The following is a 20,389-nucleotide window of genomic DNA, read 5'->3' as shown; positions in this document are numbered from 1 at the left end:
ACAACATTTTGTTCTTTACCTTGCTCCATCACTGTACATACAAATGAAGCCATTAAACATCAACATGTCATAAAAGAGTAAGTAATTCCATTGTCAACAACCAAACCTGTGGGTGAAGTATTGATACTCCCTAGTGCATTGAATACCATTGTAACTGAACTGTTCATGTCAAGTACCCTTAGACGGCTTTAGAAGGCTAATTGCATGTGGAGTTCTTGGGTTCATGCCTTATAGGCCCTCTTCCTCTGCCTTACACATGCCCATCTTTCAGGAGGGGGCAGTTGTGGTAGTCCTTTGCTGCACATAGATATAGAAAAGTGCAGGACAAGGGTTTCCACCCAGACTCATGGATTCAGTTGAGCCTCAACCCAGAAACTTCACCCTGTTATATGCATGCAAGAGCTGACACTTCAATCAAGCACCATTCTGATCTGCAGAGGTTCAACAGTTACCCTAGAGTAAACTGTCCACCATCATTGGGGTGACCATGAACCCCAATTCAGTGTCTGATTGCACGTCATCCAGCTCCTTGGTAGAGCCTGATTTCAAGCTGAACTTTTGATGATATGTCTGGTTCCATAGATCCATCTCCCCTCCATTCATCAAATTGGCAACTATTTTTGGCTGCTCCTTTTGAGTTTGATCTGTTGTTGGGCTGTGCAATTGTATTGTATTGTGCTTGTGCCACCTTCACATCACTGCCTGTTGTTCTGAAGCATCAGTGAAGGAAACTTTGTGTCCCATTGTCCATTGCTGTGCCCAGTCTTGTGCCTCCTCGAGGTCAGTGAAGAAATCTGATTCATTTCCATCAATGACTTTTATTTTAACCCGAAAGACCAAAATATATTTCAAGCCAGCAAATTGTGTTTAAAGGGCAATTACTGAATCCTTTGCTGTTGGAAAGCTGCTGTGTAGTCTAGAGACAGTTGTGTTTTGCCACTTACCCAGACCATTTCTCCTCACCAACTGAAGAAGTTTGTCATGGTCCCTGTAATTAAGGAGATGTGCAATCAACAGGCAGGGCCTGGGACCTGGCCTAGTGGATCCTGTTAGTACTCTATATGACCATTCCACAAGAAGAATCTAGGGAGGTCCCTTGGTGCTACTTAGATCATTTCCCAGTCCTCCAAGTAGAGTTCTGTGCTACTGGCTTTCTATTCTTTCTGGAAAGCCCATCATTCAGCTATTGATTCTCCAGGAGTGCCTCTTTGAATACTCGTTCGTATAGTCAAAGATTCTGATCCTCTCCTGAAAGTAGACCAGATTTTTCTGGATATCCTTGATCCTCTCCCACAATTTGATTTTATCTGATTAGATATAGGGAGCTTCAAGTACACAGCCACTTTGTCCAGTTTTAGCTCCAGCTTCTCCAAGGAGTCAATAATCACAGTCAGTACACCTCCCGCTTGTTAATGTTCAAAGGTTTTCGTTACAAGTATCTAAAATACGTTCCTGGGTTACCAACACACAAGAGATAGAACTCATTGAGTGATGCAGAAATTGTCTCTATCCTGCTACACAGGGTTAGGGGTATTCCCTCTTGTTGAAAAGGACTCTCACCCACTAGGATTCCTGGTGGTATACTACCTTAAACCTCAAGGTAGCTCTTTTGATTTTTCAGAGTGAGGAAACAATTACTAAAAATCCTTATAGGTATACAGGTAGACCACTGAAAGTCCATTAATTCATTATGGTGTCCTGTAGCAAGGTTAAAACACAGTGTGATATTGTGCAAGTAATATTAGGACACTATTTGTGCTGGCAGCAATATCACTGCATTTACGTTCATTCATGCATTACATGCAAACCCAAATGAGCCCATAGACTCTTAGAGGCAGGAGGACCCTGTAGTTACACATTTGGCATTGGTCTACCTGATTCTGCCAACCTGATTCCTCTAAACTCTGCACCTTGCTCGTATTGGCATGTCACAGGGATACAATTATGAGATTATAATAACGAATATGCTTTGTTTATTTTAATATTGTTGGTATCTTCAGATAATTTCCCAAACATCTATACTGTGCAGCAGACATAAAACTGTTGACGTTACCTTTACAACACAAAAGGCTCATAATACCAAAGTGACATTTTGGGACATTTTGATTAATTCTTGCCTTCAACGTTTTAAATCCAGCAGCATTCTGCACGTCTTTGTGTTTAAAAACATAGTGCTTTCCTCATCAAAATCTTGCTTTCCCTCTCACAGGAATAGCAGACATCATGACCAGTTCAAAAACACTGATAACTGTTTCACCTGAATCTTCGGTATACTTAGCAGGCCCTTAAATCAGCAATAGCAAGTAAATGTGTTCGGCCATTCAAGGAAATCAATCAAGTGTATCACAAGAATGCACTGTAATACTCTGAGAAACACTTAAAGTGAGAGAATCGAGTTTAAATTTCTATGGAATTTGATTATGTTCTGTGTGACTCTATTTAAGGTGTGGGTCACTCCATACCCTGATGTAACTAGTTCACTTTCAAAAGAAGTAAAAAATTGAAGGCAATAAAAAACAACCTTCTGAAGCTTTAATTTTTATTGTATGAAAGTTGTCATCGTCCATTTTTGCCTGTTGGAAACAGAAGAAAAACAGCTGTTAGCAGTCCAACTTTATTTCTCTACTTGGAGGCATAAATACATCTCCAAAGACGTATGATCTGAAAGAAGTAATCAATGTGGGAGAATATAGGGTGAGGGGCTGAGTACTATATGCATTGGCCTCCTGGGATTACACTTACACCCAGCATCACAGAGCTCTGTTGAAGGTACACATTGAGGTATATGAGGTGTTGAGGAGACCTGTGCTCCAGGGCATAATTAAAAATCCACTGAGGGGCATATCTATAAGAAAGGAGCCCCTTCCTGCACAAACAGAATCCCCTGAGGTATTTTCCTCTTGCTATGTGTGCTGCAGTGACCAAAGGTTGTGTCTCCTTCATGTACAACCTCAGTTGGCAGTCAAAGAAGGAGAAAGAAGGGAGTAAGTTGCATTATGCAGTTGCTTTTCCTATTTTTCAAATATCCACTGGCTATGGTCTGCTACAGTCACTCAGCTGTCACTGTGGGGGCTCTCTTGCGATGCCATGCTATCCACTGCCCGCACCTTCCCAAGTGTTGTCAAAGTACGCAAACTCTGAGTTGAGGTATCAAATATCCTCTCTGCTGTCTCCCATTGGCTGGGGTCTCTGCCTTACACTCGGGCCTCTCGGTTCCATTGTTCAAACTTAGTCACCTGCTCTCTGAGTCAGTCTCCCCATCCCCCTCTCTTCTAGGATGCCACATCATTTCCAGAAATAGCATTTATCTCCTCAGCTGCTCCTTCTAGTTGACTACTTCTCTCCAGGCTTATCGCATTGGAGCAGTGAGAACACAGGCAGCCCCATCCACTAGGGGGTGCCCAAGAGGCAACCAACTGGAAGGCATGAACAGCCATGTTCAAGCCTAGAACAGACTCAACCATTTGTTGCAGCTATATTTGTGTTCAAATTGGTTGCTGTTGTGCATTGATAACCTGTGACATTCAATGATTTTTAGAGAATTTGGTGGAATTCCTTGTCCATAATGAAGTCTACAACATATACATATATATTCAATTAAAACATTGGAATGTTGGGAGCTGACATGTGATGTCACTGACCATGTCATGAGTGATGTAATATGTGACGTCATCAGCAGTGCATTGCACACGCACGTTATAGTGAGTCCAACTAACTATAACGTGGGAATTTCATTGGTTTTATGTCAGTAATATTTCTAGCTAACTATAACTGGAGTGAAACCTATGGTTTTTTCAGTGAATTTATTAGGTTTTTTAAATGCAAATTCCTAACTATAACTGGTGTGAAACCTATGGTTTTTTCAGTGAATTTCAAACGTTTTTTTAATGCTAATTCCTAACTATAAATCTCAGTTTATAAGTAAGACTTTTAGCGCACTAGTTGTTCTTTAGAACACTCTGGGACATTCTGACATTGGGCTATATTTGGGCTACATCTGGCTAATATTTTGGCTACATTTGTTTTTTTTGTCTCAGGTGGCCATCTTTGGGCTACATTTGGCTACATTGGGCTACTTTGGGCTCTAACATATATAAAACCCAATGTAGCCCAATATATATTTTTTCAAAGTCAACTTTCGTTAAAACCACTTGAGCATATATCTTGAGACATAGCAAAGGCACATCGGGCTACCAGTCCCTATAATTTTTTTCTAATTTTTTTTTTTATTTATTTGTTATTTTTTTATTTTTTTTGCCTTGGTGCGCTCCCGGTGCGCGCCCCGGGGAGCGCACCGGAAAGCGTAATTATATGAAGCGCCCCGGGGCGCGGACCGGCGTAGCGTCCCGTAAGTGCCATTATCGCGAACGAAAACATGATCGTGACGTATCGCGTAGCCGCGTCTGCGTGAAACACACGGCGTAAGCGCACCCGGAAGCACTCGTGCGAATCCGATCGCGCATCGTAAGCTTCCGACGTGCTTACGCTATGCGACCCGGAGCGCGCCCCGGGGCGCGCCCCGGGGCGCGTAGCGTAAGCGCGTCGGGTCATGTGACCTGAAAATAACACTTTTCATTGGTTCATAACAGTTTTGGTTTCATAATAATGAAGCCACTGGTCATGTGACCTGAAAATAACACTTTTCATTGGTTCCAAACATTTTTTTTTCCTTCTGATGAAAGACCCCACCTTTTTTCCTTCTTCTGACTTTGTCCTTTGACTGAGGAAGACCTGCTTGTACCTTTCTGTACCATTTTGATCTTTATAATGGCTTCAGTAGCAGCAGCAGCTGGTGCATCTGCACCACCACCACCACCACAACAACCAAGAGGACCACCACAAAGATTTCATTGGTGGTCAACAAGAGGAGGAATAGGAGGAGTAGGAGGAAGAAGAGAGGAGAACATTTCTCCAAGAACAAAATACCCCATACCAGCCCAGACCACACATTATTTGGGAGTTTTTTTCGGTTCCACAGGGGAAGAAAAAGGTAAATGCAGCCAAGGTGACTTGCCTGATCTGTGACATGGAACTTTCTAGGGGGAACCCTAATAAAAAATATTCCTTTGGAAATCACGCGATAATCCGCCACATGCAGCGCAAGCATCCTATAAACTATTCTGCTGCAGAGATGAGGGAACTGGGCAGTAACCCTCCCCAATCAACAAGAACTAGCACAAAAAGGAAGCAACTCACTGCGTCTGCACCAGAGGAAAGTGAGACGATGCCGTGCATTCAGCCCCGATTTGCAGATTTCAGAATCACATGTAAATATTGTGGGAAGACCATCTCCTACGGAGAACAGAGCGTAAAGCTCATCGTCCTTGCTTGGGACAACCACAAATGCCCCAATCAACCCTAATTATTTATTTTCTTTTTTTTTTTCGCTCCAGTTGAGCCATTTTCAATTCCCTGTTTTTTCGTTTCTCCCCTCGAAAAATATAAAAACAATATAAAAGTACAAAATGGTTCAAAAAACATACAAAAATATAAAACAACAAAAAGAAGAAAAAACAGTTCTTTTTAGAGCTACCTCCAATTTCAAAAAAAGGCTACATTTTTTAAAAACTCTATTATTCATTTTTCCACATGGTACGCTCCCCGGTCCGCTTCCCGGTGCGCGTACCGGGTGATCCCCCCGCGCAAATCAAAAAAAATGGCCCCCACATCAAACCTAGGGGGTCAGGGGGGGCTATCCCTGCCCCCTTATGGTCATTTCCCCCTTTTTTTATCCACCTCTTGTGTGTCTATCCTACCGAGACACAAGATGGCGGCCACTCCGCACTGTTTCGAATGTTTACAGACACCCGAGATCCAATCAGCTTTCTGTGCGCAAGTCGTGTGGCGCGCCCGGAGCACTCCCCTGAGCGCGTACCGGGGCGCTGCCATAGATATATATATTTTTTGAACCAAAATTACTCAAAATCCACTGGAACACATATCCTGAGACATAGCAAAGGCACATCGGGCTACCAGTCCCTACAATTTTGCCAAGTTTGGTGGAAATCCATTCAGCCGTTCGGGCTAAAAGTGAGGTCGACCGCCCTATGGAAATTAACATGGGGGAAACTCGTTTTGGGACCCCCCTTTTATCTCGCCCCCCACTTGACGCATCCCCCCCAAACTTTCAGGGAAGGACCGGAGCTTGACGAGGCCATTTTGAGGAAATCTTCAGGCAAATTCGTCAACCGGCGCCAAAGTTATTCCAAATAGAATTTTGAGATTTAACATTGAAAAAAATCCTAACTATAACTACCTACCGGCGACCGCCAGTAGGTAATATATATATATATATTTATTCACTGAAAAAACCATAGGTTATAGACCATATATAGTTAGGAACCTTGAAAATTCACTGAAAAAACCATAGGTTATAGACCATATATAGTTAGGAATTAGCATTTAAAAAACCTTATTTTACTCGCACAAAACCATAGAAATTCGCATATATAGTTAGTTAGAATAACTATATGTCGCGCACCCGCAATCCACTGCTGATGATGTCACATATTACATCATTCATGACATGGTCAGTGACATCACTGATGACATCACTGATGACATCATCCAGTGACTGTATGTTTCTGTAAAGTTAAAATATGTCTTACATATTGAAGAATGAGTGGATGTATAAGTGTCTGGATGAAGGATTTTATAGGTGCGTGACTGAGTGAGTGAATAAATGTGTCTTATTGAATGCATGAGTTAGTGACTAAACTGTCTGAAAGTGTGCATCAATATGTCTGTTGTTGTGCAAGCTGCTGCATGGTTTGATCAGTAGCTATATGAGTGGCTTTATGGGTTATTGATTGGTTGCCCCAGTATTTGTATGGAAGACTGAGCGTGTGTGTGGCTGGCTGGGAGGTGCTTGACTCTTTGCAGATCAATGTGTACTTGTATCAGTAATTGTATAAGAGAGTAAGTATGTGTTAGTATATGTTTGAAAAAATAAGGTGTTCTGTGTTTAACTGTATAGATGAGGAAATCGAAGAGTGATTGATTATTTACAGGACTGACTAGGTGTGTGAGTAAGTCTATGGATGAGTGGCAGTGTTTGAGTGTCTGCATAGGTGTATGAGTGCATATGATAGTGTTGTAATAATGAGTGACTGTATGTATGATTGATTGTATGGGTGAATGAGTGAATGTGTGTGTAGACGTAGGAATCAGTGAGTGCGTATGTAGTAACTGGTATTGGTGTGTCAATGGTTCAAAAAATGAAACTCTGCATTTAACACTGGGTGTAACAGAGGTTATTTTAGAGTGTGAGGAGGTGCATTGTATTATATCATCAAATATATCATCAGTGACCTGATTATTGATGTCAAATGAGATGTCATCAGTGATGTGATCAGTGATGTCAATTGAGATGTCATCAGTGATGTCATCAGTAATGTCATTTGAGATATCATCAGTGATGTCATCAGTGATATCATTTGAGATGTCATCAGTGATGTCACCAGTGATGTCATTTGAGATGTCATCAGTGATGTCATCAGTGATGTCACTGACCATGTCATGAATGATGTAATATGTGACATCATCAGCAGTGGATTGCGGGTGTGCGATATATAGTTATTGCAACTAACTATATATGCGAATTTCTATGGTTTTGTGCGAGTAAAATAAGGTTTTGTAAATGCTAATTCCTAACTATATATGGTCTATAACCTATGGTTTTTTCAGTGAATTTTCAAGGTTTTGTAAATGCTAATTCCTAACTATATATGGTCTATAACCTATGGTTTTTTCAGTGAATTTCAATGTTTTTTTAATAGCAAATATCAAAAGCTGTCAAATGTCAAGTACGTGGTAGGTAAAAACATTTTCGTGTTTATGCACACTGATGTGCTTTGAACGCTGCCCCCCTCCCCCCCCCTCTTTTCTCTTAGGAGTACTCTCTCTTTGCAGATAGTGAAGGGTAGTTAACGCAGGCCTTTGCCCCCGTTGTAATCTGTCGTGCCTGCTTCTCTCTCTATTTGATTCATTATTATCCAAGCATTTACTGTTTTAGAATTGGTTCTCTTTGGTTCATTCTCTATTTACAAACAAGCACAGAGTCGCAATACTCTGTTTAGTCTTTGCAGATAGTGAAAAATCGTTTAAAAAAACAAAAGGAATCGAGCAATATCAGTAGGCCACTAATGGGATCTCTTTTTGACCTCGCTAAAATAGAAACATTAAGAACAACCCCTCATGAGAAATACGAAACTAGTGAGATGAACTTAGCTTCACACCATGATGGCTGCAAGACAGCTCGGCTCCGCCACCCACCCCACCCAAAATAACGACAAACCCTATGCAAATATTATAAATATATACAACACACCAGCAAAGTAACAGGGTAAAACATTTTATTAAATAACTATATACATGGCAGCCTGCTGCAACATCGATCCAAATGCCTTTTAGTGACTCTTCCATTGTGAACATTGTCCCACAATCCGTTTGACCTTAAACGATTACACAAATAAAACATTTGTGAGTTTTAAATTTCCGGAGAAGTATAATTCACCAATAGCTTTCTCTGTAGATCTTTTTCCATTAACAATCCCAGTTCCATCACCCGCCCAGGATATCACTACTGTTAGTTGTCATTGTTGCTTCTGTTTTAATAAAAAATGTTTTAAGGTGTTTACTGTTTTTGTTGCGATGTATATATTTATAAGGTATTAAAGTGTTATAATCCTACTAATTTTTTATCAATTATTGCTCTTTGAGATATTCCCTGTCTACAAACAGAGAAGAATAGGAATATTCTGTCTCCCTTTGCAGATAGTGAAGGATAGGTAATGCGGACTTTTGCCCCCCGTTGTAATCCGTCATGCCTGTTTTTCTCCCCACTGATTGATTGATTGGCTGGACATTTATTGTTCAAGGAATAGTACTTTCGAGGTATTCTCTGTTTGCAAATAACGTGGAATAGAAATATTCTGTCTAGTCTTTGCAAGTAGTGAAGGGTGGGTAATGCGGACCTTTGTCCCCCGTTGTAATCTGTCATGCCCATCTACTCCCCACTGATTGAGAAACTAGTTCCACCCGGACCATTTATTAGAGGTACATCATCTGACTCAACCGGAGAGTACCCCTAATAAAGAAGACATATGTAAAATACGAAGTAATCACTGTATCCTGTTCAACAGAAACTTTAGCATGAAACACACTTGAAAAGGAAGGGAAAGAAATCGAACAAAATCAGTAGGCCACTGATGAGTTTTTGACTTCGCTAGAAATAAGAAACATGAAAGTGGTGAAAGAAGCCAAGCTTGATGTTACGGCAGCCACGAGGCAGCTAGGCTCCGCCACCCCCCCACTGCTCCAAGCATGTCTGTCCCACCGCCCGCCACGCCCAATAACGGTAACATGAAATAAATACAAATCAGCAGATACCTACCCCCATTCCGGAAACTCCCGAAGTGCAACAGGGCCACGGTTACGCCCATCTGGAAGTTGACGCCTCGACACGTGCAGGGCGGGGCCCGGCTAACCGCCATCAGCCGTGGGGTGGATGGCCCGAAATGTTATGGCCTTCCGATTCTCTTCTTCTGCCGCCTTCAAGGCCACGGGGGGGGATATCTTGCCTCTGCCTCCGACCCCCCCCCCTCTTATCGCCTGGTCCGGACATCACGGATATCAACGCCAGGTGTTGGCGTGGGGCCGACGGGATCCTTCTCCTTTCTTCAATAATGGCTGCGACGGACGGGGGTTGATCGCATGGGAGACGGATCTCCCCCTTTGTCTTCCAGCCGGCCATTTTGAAACCCTCCGCCTGGACTCGGTGGTCTGTGCCCATGGGCCGAAGGCGCTGACTACCTCCACTGCTTTGGTGGCCCGCCTCCCTGCATCGTTGGTGCCGTTGGTGGTCCCGGGCTGGCTCTCCCTGAACCCTGCTGGCGGCTGGATCGATACCGGAGAGTGCTGTGGCCCCGCCGGGCTGACAAAATGGCGGCCAGCACCCTGTATCCTGGACTCGTTGTTGACGGGGACACTGGCCTACCGCACGGCGCGTTTTCTGAATACTGTAGGGGTGTTCCTACACTTGGCGACGTGCTCGCTGCCTTGAATTCCTGGCGTGAGTCCATGATGTTTCAGTCCGCCAGGCCGGAGGGTGTTCTTCTAGACGGGCTCGCTGAATCGCTTCCCACGTGTGCTTGATATGAGCTCCCCGTTCGGGCCTGAAGCGGCGCCCTGCAGGCCACGGGGGGGGATGTCTTGCCTCTGCCTCCGACCCCCCCCTCTTATCGCCTGGTCCGGACATCATGGATATCAATGCCAGGTGTCGGTGTGGGGTGCGCTGGGAGGGAGAGGCGGCTCAAACGAGCCTCTCCCACCCCCACAGGTGGGGGCCCCTCAGCACCCCCAACGCTCCACTCACCCAACAAAATGTCTCGTCCACTATTGCGAGGCAATGATGCTCCGCTCACCCAGCGGGGGTCTCGTCCACTGTTGCTGTGCAACGACGCTTCTAGTTTCCTGCGTCCAGAAACGTTCTCCTCAACTTTGAGGATTCTATAAGAGCCACGGGGGCCCCCGACCCCCGATAGGGAATGACTGCCATGATCACCCACGGAACGACCACGACGTAGCCGCGGGACGTCGGCGCGCTCATGCCGGTGCCGGCCTCAGTCTTGAAATGACCAAAATCCTGCAAGACTACCAACTTGATCAGTTCCGGTGGGACACCAGTATGACCCGGTAGGAGAGATTGTTGCCTCCCACCCCACTTTGACTGATGGTTCATGTCGGTAGTCCCCTCTGCTACCCTTCAACGAAAACTTTTGGACTGCCGAAAGAGGTCCCGGTCCAACCACGAGTTGGTGGAGACATTTTGACTATACTTGGACCTTCCTGACCTCACTCCAAAATGGCGCCGGTACAAATGAAACTCTCAACTCCTTGTTGTGCCCCGATTGCTCAGCCTTGATATCATGAGATATGTATGCAGTTTTTAGCACATGAATTGATATGGGATAAGACTGATTATATGTTCGGACAATGAATTGATCCGGGATGGGTATTGATTATACGTTCGAACAATGAATTGACATGGGACGGGTACTGATTACACATTCGAACAATGAATTGATATTAAGTTCTAATGCATCATTGATTACTGTATTTATTATTGAAGGTTCGAATTGTCGACACTTTTGGTACTTGCTCACAATGAATTATCGATATGATTTTGTTGCACTTGTCGCACTTTTTACTATGAAATCAACGACCACTGACTCTCTGTTATGTTTTCCACAAATAAATACCCCCCCCACATTTACAGTTCCAGCCTGCTCCGTGGCCGGCCCACAGGGTTGTAGGCCCGTATTTGGGCACCAACATTTTTATTAAAGGTTTTTGAAAAAGCAAACGTAGTTGTAACGCGTAGATTGGTACGTTGCGAATAAAAGGCCACTGTTTCCGATTTTTTTTTTTTTTTTTTTTAAAAGCAGGTAAAATGAAGCAGCTCAATTAGTTAAGGGTTAAAAAGTATAGTACGCAGAAACATTGAAAATATGATAGGTCCAGGTTTGTTGTGTGTTTTTCATTTTTGTACAGCATAAAGCAATCAATAAAGATCCTGGTATTTAGCCTCTACTTTATATGCGACCTGTATCAGGGAAGTTGTTTAAATGCCCCTAAGCCACCCCGAAGGAATGTCACCTGGCCCCCCTAGTATGAACGAAAACAACCCCGTACCAGTGTAGGTTATCTCTCTTCCTCAAAAATGACAAAAATTACTTTCTAGGACGTTTTGGACATTGATGATTTTCATATGATGTATTTGTTAAAGTAATACTCATCTCTCCGCATGAAATTAATTTTCCACATGCTACACAAGTCAATCTCATCTGCCCAAAGTTCTTTTGCAGATTTGAGACCGTTTCCCTTGCCTCTGACTCACTTATTGCTAAGTCATTGGTGGATGTTTTTGCCGGTCGGGGGTTATCCACCAAATCTCGAAGTTGTGCTTTAGAATAATTAAGAGGGTGCCACCTCTCCATGTGCCGATGCATGGTATGATTACCATAGCTATATTTTTTTTCGGTCCCTCTCAAGAGTTTTTTTTTTGCAGATGAGGCAGGTAACGAACCTGGCATTAACTTTCTTTTCATGAGAAGGAAAAAAAAAAATTGCCAGATAAAATTCACTTTCACATGGGACGTTCTTGGCATTTCTTTCAGAAACTTTTACATCACTGTGTCATTTCTTTGTCTATCCTGGTTAAAGCAATGTCATGTAAATAGTTGTTTAAAAAGTTTTTTTTTATGTGTTTACTTTGTTGGAGCGTTGTATATATTTATAAGTTATTAAAGTGTTATAATCCTACTACTTTGTTGGAGTGCTATATATTTTTAATGTGACACATAATTGTGAAGACTTTGATGTACAAAAAGGCATCCCTGGAATCTTTCGCTTCAAGCTCGGTCCCGCACACCCTTACAGTGAGAATCCCCTCCCCAATCACAATACAGGATTGTTATCAGATAGTAGGAACGCGTGTGGTGTGACGGATCTCATGGGGTGGGGGCCTTGATCTACTGTAACTCTTTTGAACAGGGGTGATTCTTTACAGTTGGGGCCATAAACTACATCCGCAGGGCTAGGTGATAGCCTGGGACCGGCCTGGACAATCAGACACAGTGGAAGAGGAGTGTCAGAGGGTGCGGTAGTGAATAGGGTGAAAGGGAGGTGTCGGGCGGGCACAGGGTGTGATACTCAGGAAAGAGCAGCGCAGATGGGAGGAGGTTTATAGCCCATGCATGAAAGAGAGAGCGGGGGTGACCAGTGCGTGGGGGAGATGCTTGCGAGGGTGGGGAGCCATGCTGAGGATCGGCGGCGTGCAGAGAGTGGGTCTGGTCAAGGCATCTAAAATGGCTGCCGTGCACAACAAAATTGTGGCATTGGAAAAAAGGCAAGATGGCGCAGACAATGTTTATCAATACGGATTAATTTATTACAATTATTTTTAACAATATATTTACTCGCAGTGTCAAAATGGCGGTCAACACTTCCTGATTTCCTTCGAATCGAACGTTAACAGACGTCATGCAGCAAAAAAAAAACGCTCACCCGCAGCCGCTGGAAGACAAGTATCAACATATATGAGCTTCCTCAACCACCCTCCGAAAACATAGGGGGTCAGGATACGTCTCCCGTACCCCCTTATACCCATTTCTCACATTGTTTTTCCTCCATCTTGTAATTTAATTAAATCGAAACACAAAATGGCGAATTCCCGTTTCGCTACCAGTTTGCGGCCCGGTTCGCGAACCGGGAAGCGCTTCTACCGCGAAAAATAAAATTTTTTTTATTTGCCCCACGGGACCCTTTAATAACCCCAACATCATTCCTAGGGGGTCAAGAGGGGTCTACCTTGCCCCCTTTCCTTAAATTCCCCCTTCGTTTTTCTCCTCCTCTTGTCTCTCGATCCTACCGAGAGACAAGATGGCGGCCGCACCGGACTGTTTAGAATGTTGACAGACACCGGAGAGCCAATCAGCTTCGCTTCGCAAAGCTCCGTTACGCGAAAAGTACGCGATCTGGAGCGCTATCCAGGACGCTGTCACAGATATATCTGTTTTTTAAAACATTAATTTCTCAAAATCCACTGGAGCACATATATTGAGACCCAGAAAAGGCTCATCGGGCTAACAGTCCCTACAATTTTGCCAAGTTTCGTGCAAATCCATTCAGCCGTTCGAGCTAAAAGTGAGGCCAAACGCCCTATGGAAAAATGAATGGGAAAAACGCGATTTGGGACCCCTCTTTTTTCTCTTCCACCCCTTGACAAAACCCCCGCAAATTTTCAGGGGCTGCTCAGAAACAGAATGTGCCATTTTCCTGAAAATTTCAGCCGATTCCGTCCACAAATGCCAAAGTATTAGACATAGAATTTTCAAAAGTCCCATAGGAAAAAAATCCTAACTATATATACCTTACAGTAGGTAATATATATATATATATATATATATATATATATATATATATATATATATATATATATATATATATATATATATATATATTACCTACTGGCTATCGCCAGTAGGTATATATAGTTAGAATTTTTTCTCTATGGGACTTTTGAAAATTCTATGTCTAATAACTTTGGCGTTTGTGGACGGAATCGGCTGAAATTTTCAGGAAAATGGCACATTTTGATTCTGAGCAGCCCCTGAAAATTTGGGGGGGTTTCGTCAAGGGGGGGCCGAGAAAAAAGGGGGGTCCCAAAACGCGTTTTTCCCATTCATTTTTCCATAGGGCGGTTGGACTCACTTTTAGCTCGAACGGCTGAATGGATTTGCACGAAACTTGGCAAAATTGTAGGGACTGTTAGCCCGATGTGCCTTTGCTAGGTCTCAATATATGTGCTCCAGTAGTTTTTGAGAAATTAACGTTCAAACCAAGATATATATCTGTAACAGCGCTCTGGGCAGCGATCCGGTCCGCTTACTTTTCGCTTATCGGAACTTTGCGCGCAGAAAGCTGATTGGCTCTCCGGTGTCTGTCAACATTCTAAACAGTCCGGTGCGGCCGCCATCTTGTCTCTCGGTAGGATCGAGAGAGAAGAAAAGGTGAAAAACTAAGGGGGAATTTAATGAAAGGGGGCAAGGTATCCCCCTCTTCACCCCCTAGGAATGTTGTTGGGGTTATTAAAGGGTCCCGTGGGGAAAATAAAAAAAAAAATGATTTTTCACGGTAGAAGCGCTTCACGGGCCGCGAACTGGGCCGCAAACTGGTAGCGAAACGGGAATTCGCCATTTTGTGCTTCGTTAATTAAATTACTAGTTATAAGGGGGTGCGGGAGACGTATCCTAATCCCCTATGTTTCCTGAGGGTGGCTGAGGAGGCTGATATATGTTGATACATCTCTTCCAGCGGCTGTGCGTGAGCTTTTTTTTTTTTTTGCTGCGTGACAGTCCGGAGCGGCCGCCATCTTGTCTCTCGGTAGGATCGAGAGAGAAGAAAAGGTGAAAAACTAAGGGGGAATTTAATGAAAGGGGGCAAGGTATCCCCCTCTTCACCCCCTAGGAATGTTGTTGGGGTTATTAAAGGGTCCCGTGGGGAAAATAAAAAAAAAAATGATTTTTCACGGTAGAAGCGCTTCACGGGCCGCGAACTGGGCCGCAAACTGGTAGCGAAACGGGAATTCGCCATTTTGTGCTTCGTTAATTAAATTACTAGGTATAAGGGGGTGCGGGAGACGTATCCTAATCCCCTATGTTTCCTGAGGGTGGCTGAGGAGGCTGATATATGTTGATACATCTCTTCCAGCGGCTGCGCCATCTGGCCTTTTTTTCGAATGCCACAATTTTGTCGTGCACGGCAGCCATTTTAGATGCCAGGCTGGTCCCAGGCTATCACCTAACCCTGCGGATGTAGTTTATGGCCCCAGCTGTAGAGAATTCAGACATGCCAACCCTCCTGATTCAGGCGTGTGACTACTGATTTCAGTGCTAGTCTCCCGCCTCCCGATTTCTGCAAGCAAAAACCCGGGGGCATATTACGAACAACTAGCGATAATTTTTGTCTCTAACTTGTTTAGAGACAAAAATTATCGCCGCACATCGGCGATTTTTATCGCAGATAAACCTTGCTATTATCGCAGAAAAGTCAGCGATATTCATGTATTATTGACCTAATGCTCTTAGCCATGTTATCCACCTCCCATTGGATAACATGGCTAAGAACTGCTCAGGGCAGGTGTTAGATTTGGGAGATATTCGCGCTTAGCCAGCTTCAGTCTGAATGATCCAGAAACAAGGTGGGGCTTTCATCGTTTGGGAAAAAAAATGTTCTAAACCAATGAAAAGTGTTATTTTTAGGTCATATGACCAAGCCTTCCATCTTTAGGAAACCAAAAGTAAAATGAACCAATGAAAAGTTTTATAAACAAGTCACATGACCTGTTATGCGACATAGGGCTACAAAAAGCGTAGAAAATCCGTTGGCACGTGAGGCGGCGTCAGAAGCGGACCGATGTGCGAATAGGCCGAAGGCAGCACAACGCGCCGAGATCCGGATGGCACCGAGGTGGTGTCCAGCAAATTGCCGCACTGGTGTGGCCATCCTACAATGCTGCGCTGAAAGACGGCGTGTCCAGCTGAGTTGCGGTCACTGTCAGTAGCGGACCGATGTGCGAATAGGCCGAAGGCAGCACAACGCGTCGAGATGCGGATGGCACCGATGTGGTGTCCAGCAAATTGCCGCACTGGTGTGGCCATCCTACAATGCTGCGCCGAAAGACGGCGTGTCCAGCTGAGTTGCGGTCACTGTCAGTAGCGGACCGATGTGCGAATAGGCCGAAGGCAGCACAACGCGTCGAGATCCGGATGGCACCGAGGTGGTGTCCAGCAAATTGCCGCACTGGTGTGGCCATCCTACAATGCTGCGCCGAAAGACGGCGTGTCCAGCTGAGTTGCGGTCACTGTTGCGGTACAGTGACTCGAACGCACCGAGATCCGGATGGCACCGAGGTGGTGTCCAGCAAATTGCCGCACTGGTGTGGCCATCCTACAATGCTGCGCCGAAAGACGGCGTGTCCAGCTGAATTGCGGTCACTGTTGCGATACAGTGACTCGAACGCGCCGAGATCCGGATGGCACCGAGGTGGTGTCTAGCAAATTGCCGCACTGGTGTGGCCATCCTACAATGCTGCGCCGAAAGACGGCGTGTCCAGCTGAGTTGCGGTCACTGTTGCGGTACAGTGAGTCGAACGCGCCGAGATCTGGATGGCCAAGTTTCAAGTTTCATCTGGCAGTTTTTCTCCATCCCTCCTGGATCAAAGAAGGTGAATGCTAAATATGCCACCTGCCTCATCTGAACATATGAAGTTAACTTGTATACACTGTGGTGCTATGCTGTCCTATGGCAACATGAGCATCAACCTGATGAATACGGCATTCGAAAATCATAAATGCCCTAATGCACCCAAGAAGTAATTTTTTTTTTGCTCCAGTTGAGCCGTTTTCAATGCCTGTTTTTTGTTGTTTCCCCTCCATCAAGAACAAAACAAAAATACAAGGCGCTAAGATCCGAATGGCAAGTCCTGGATGTTGAGTGCCTCAGTTGAGAGTTCTGAGCAGTGCTTGTAAGACTGTCTGAAGCTTATTTGCACCTGCTGCAGCTTCACTAGGTCCGGCGGAACTTTTTTCCTTTTCCTTTCTGCTTCTTTTCCTACAATGCGTTTCATCTGAAGACACGACCAGGTCCCTGAATGTGTGCAGGGGGACGCTATTGATTGAATGAAAATGGCGGCTTGACACAAAGGTGACTCAAGCGTTACTGTTGGTGCTATACAGACAAAAATTGGTTTTCAGTTTGTACATTCTTCAGGTTTTTTTTTCCATCCAAGTCTGATTGAGAGTTTGTAGAAAAATGGCTTCAGATTTTCCACATACTACTCTTCAACATTCTTCCTAAATGTAACAATGTGAAACTCACTAGGAGAACGGCTGTTTCTGTTTCCTTTCAAAATGCTGCCACCAATATTTTCTGAATGGAAGACACCATCTTGTAGCATAAAGGGCCGAAAGGGGTTCTGGTCTGGCCGATGGTTGGTGGAGACATTTTGACTATATCTTGGACCTGCCCGGCCTCGCCCAAAATGGCGCCGGTATAAATGGGACTCGTAACTCTTTGCCCGCAAATGTATATCTAGAAAATGTTATTGTAAGTGGCCCTGTCGTATTTTAATTACAAAATGTACGTCCACCGATTCCGCAACTGTTAGACACCTTTGTTCTTGTCACCTAATGGCCCGCTCGTTACGTTCTTCTACAGTGTAAATGTCTCCTCATCATATACGATTTCAGTTTGCTCCGTGGCCGGCCCACGTGGTTATAGGCCCGTATTTGTATACTGACATTTTCACAATAAAGGTTTTTAAAACAAAACACGGTAGTAGTATTTTCATTTGTAAAGTTTTTACTTTTAGTGACTGTTTTCGAATCAGTAAAAGGCAAGTGAAATAAAGCAGTCCAATTACATGACGGATAAAAGGTATAATATGTAGGAACGCAGTAAAGATAAATGGTCAAGGGCAGTTGTGTTTTTCATGTCTGCAACATAAAGTGATCGATAAGAATCTGATAATCAGGCGTATCGGCGACTAAGACAGCAGGCCGAATCTCTTTTACTCAACGGCTCCGTCATGGAAGGAAGAAACGCCCTTTTTCTCGAAAAAGGAATATATTTTACTTGCAAGACAGTTGTAAATTTTCCGGGAAAGTACATTAGCCTGGAATATTATAACATATGTTTGAAAAAAAAATATTGTTCGAAAATAATAAAAAGCGTAATTTTTAGGTCATATGACCAAGCTTTTCATCATTAAATTAACAAAAGTAAAATGAACCAATGAAAAGTTTTATTAACAAGTCACATGACCTGTTATGCTTACGTTACGCGCTGCGCGCCGCGCCTCGGATCACTTCCGGGTGCGCTAACGCGGCGTGTCATAAAACGCATTACGCGACAACGTAGGTCAAGAATATAGTCTAAATGTCTCCACCAACCAGCGTTCAGAACACAACCCCTTTCAGCAGTCCAAAAAGTTCTGTTAAATGACAACAGAGGGGACAGGCAACAAGAACCATCAGTCAAAGAGGGGAGGGCAAGTTCTTCTCTTCCGGGTCATGTTGGGGCGCTACCGGAACTGATCGAATTGGTAGTCTACAGTGTTTCTGGATGTTTCAGACTAAAGCTGGCGTCAGCATGAGACCACTACCATCTCGTAGCTCCGTCGTGGCCATTCCACGAGCAATCATGGCAGCCACTCCCCACCAGAAGCCTGCGGGAGTCGGAGGCCCCCAAGACTTTTGTAGAATCTTCACGGCTGAGGGGACGCTTTTCGAGAATGGGACCCAAGCCCTAGCAGACAAGCGTCCGAGTTCCAAGGTGTCCCAGGGCCATTTTAGTGGACCAGGCCCAAAACCGAAGAGCCGGCCGCCATTTTGAGAGTCCTGTGGCAGCCGCCTATCGCTGCACCGCAAGAGCGGGCGCATCTCAACTACATGGTGAGCGAGACGCTGTAGTCGCAAGAGCGGGCGGAAAACAGCTGAATGGCGGAAGAGGCACAGTGTAGCAAAAGCGGGCGGAATGGCAACTAAAACGATAAAGGGGCGCCCCACTACAGCTTGTCTTCAGGTCAAACGGATTGTGGGACAAGGTCCAGAATTGAAGAGTCATCAAAAGGCAAAAAGTTCCGCCGGACCCCGGGAGCCGGCCGCCTATGTCGGGGGCGATCTCAGGCTACACCAGTGCTATAAGACTTGGGGAGAGTGTCGGAGCCAAGCGTCTTCTCTGAGTCCATGGCCATCACACCGCCCCTCAGGGGCCTCCGTCAAGCTGTTTAGGAAGGTAACATATCACATTGTTTTCTAATGCAGTCAGGTCCACAAACGACACTCACTTACTTTGAAAATAGTGAAGCTGCAGTAGGTGGAAATAAGCTTCAGACAGTGTTACAAGCGCTGCTCAGAACTCTTAACTATGGCACCCAACATCCAGAACTTATGCTATTTGAGAATGGTAGTGACATCGAAGCATCTCAGGGACCAAAACCATTAACGTACTTTCACGTATGAAAATCTTACTTGGGGAGGGGGCAGGAGCGAAGCGCCCCCTCCCAGTCAGCGCCACCACACCGTATGTTGAAAATCTGAAGCCATCGTTCTACAAAGTCAACCAAACTTGGATTGAAAAATCTAGAAAAATGTACAAACTGAAAACCAGTTTTGGTCTGCATAGCATCAGTAACAACGCTTGAGTCAGCTTTGTGTCAAGCCGCCATTTTGATTCAACAAAGCACAGGCATTGAAAAAGGCTGAAATTCAGAACTCTAAACTATGGCACCCAACATCCAGGAGCTTGCTATCCGGATCTTGGAGCCTTGTGCTGTTTTCGATCTATTCACACATCGGTCCACTACTGACATCATCTTATAAACCAACGTTATGTAAATAGTTTTTTAATAAAATGTTTTACCCTGTTTCTTTGCTGGTGTGTTGTCTATATTTTTAATATTTGCATAGGGTTTGTCGTTATTTTGTGCGGGATGGGTGATGGAGCCGAGCTGTCTTGCAGCCCTCATGGTGTGGAGCTCAGTTCATCTCACTATTTTCGTATTTCTCAAGAAGGGTTGTTCCTAATATTTCTATTTTAGCGAGGTCAAAAAGAGATCCAATTAGTGGCCTACTGATTTTGCTCGATTACTTTTATTTTTTTACACGATTTTTCACTATCTGCAAAGACTAAACAGAGTATTGCGACTTTGTGCTTGTTTGTAAATAGAGAATGATCCAAAGAGAACCAATTCTAAAACAGTAAATGCTTGGACAACAATCAATCAAATGGAGAGACAAGGAGGCACGACGGATTACAACGGGGG

The sequence above is a fragment of the Lissotriton vulgaris genome, chromosome 3_1, assembly GCF_964263255.1.
Source record: "Lissotriton vulgaris chromosome 3_1, aLisVul1.2, whole genome shotgun sequence".
NCBI classification, from domain to species: domain Eukaryota; kingdom Metazoa; phylum Chordata; class Amphibia; order Caudata; family Salamandridae; genus Lissotriton; species Lissotriton vulgaris.
Note: the sequence above shows the minus strand (reverse complement) of the source record.